This window comes from Penaeus monodon, chromosome 20 (genome assembly GCF_015228065.2).
Source record: "Penaeus monodon isolate SGIC_2016 chromosome 20, NSTDA_Pmon_1, whole genome shotgun sequence".
Lineage (NCBI taxonomy): Eukaryota > Metazoa > Arthropoda > Malacostraca > Decapoda > Penaeidae > Penaeus > Penaeus monodon.
This window is the reverse complement of record NC_051405.1, coordinates 6,024,807-6,025,923: the sequence shown is the minus strand read 5'-3', so window position 1 is coordinate 6,025,923 and position 1,117 is coordinate 6,024,807. Positions and strand designations below refer to the sequence as shown.

The 1,117-nt window shown below is 50.2% G+C and overlaps 1 protein-coding gene across 1 annotated transcript in view; it reads right to left on the bottom strand.

Annotated features, from left to right (window-relative positions):
- The window catches only part of LOC119585906 (achaete-scute complex protein T4-like), a 28,421-nt gene that overhangs the window by 2,082 nt on the left and 25,222 nt on the right, over positions 1-1,117 (bottom strand). The gene's annotated exons all lie outside the window — the stretch shown is intronic.

Genomic DNA, 1,117 nt, shown 5'->3' with positions numbered 1-1,117 from the left:
AGGTAGGGGAAAGGGGGGGGTTGAAAGTACAGCCGGGGAGGGGGAGGAGGTTGGTTGCTCACGAGTACTCGGATCACGGATTCACTTTTCTCATCCCCGATCCATTACCACCACGAATTATTTGGCCAGATCGATACTGTTGAATCTCCAAGTAAGTATCTATCAACGAGGAGGCTGCGAGGACAAGACGCACAAGATAAAATCAGGAAAAAGTGAGAGAAAATTCTACAGATTATCGTATCTCTGGTGGCGGGAAGCAGGACAAAAGCAAGAGTCCGGCGGGATACGGACCACTGCACTACTTCGCCCCTGTGTCCGAACCCCTGCGCTCACGACTTCCCTTTCTCTGATATATCCCCTTTTCCTTTTATTATCGCAAGTCATTGTGCGGCCCACGGATCCAGATCCTTTTATGACTTATTTCGGACAATCTTGTGATATAGAAATCAAATGATCTGTGATATAGCTGCCCCGTAAATATATTTTCAAAGTCGGTGTGCCAGGGATTTCTACTTTTCCTACCCGTCCCCGCCGAGCCGCGAGAGAGCCGAGGTTTGCTTGCCCGAGACGACGCGGGAGGGAAATACTCAGCTACGCACGTACTCGCCAGGGGAAAAGCGAGTGAAGTTAGCTGTATCTCCCTTTTGGTGCTTTATCCTTAAGTCTCAAAAAGTTGTATTCCAAAAATGGAGTCTGCATGACGAAGACTTATCACATGAGACTATAAGCTGCAAACGTTAAGAGTAAGGAAATCCACAAGAATAATTTAACAAAAGAACGAAAAAAAGATATACAAATACGTGATGAATCTGGTTCTCCCGCCTTCCGTCGCCGCCAGAGATGACACGGGCGGCGGGTGGGGTGGGCGCCGCGCGGGATGAGTGGGGGGGGAGGTGAGGGGGAGCCAAGGCTAATGGGGTGGGAGTTGGAGTGAGGCGGGGGGGGGGGGGGTGAATACGCGTGCCGTTCGCCCGTGCTGAGGACGCCGAGGCAGGGGGTTCGGGGCCAATCAGCAGCGCTCCGCTTGGATCGTTTGTCGAACCAAAGAAAAAATAGCAAATGTTCTAAAAGTCGTTAGCTATGGTATCTTAAGCAAGAATGTTAGAAATAATAGCAA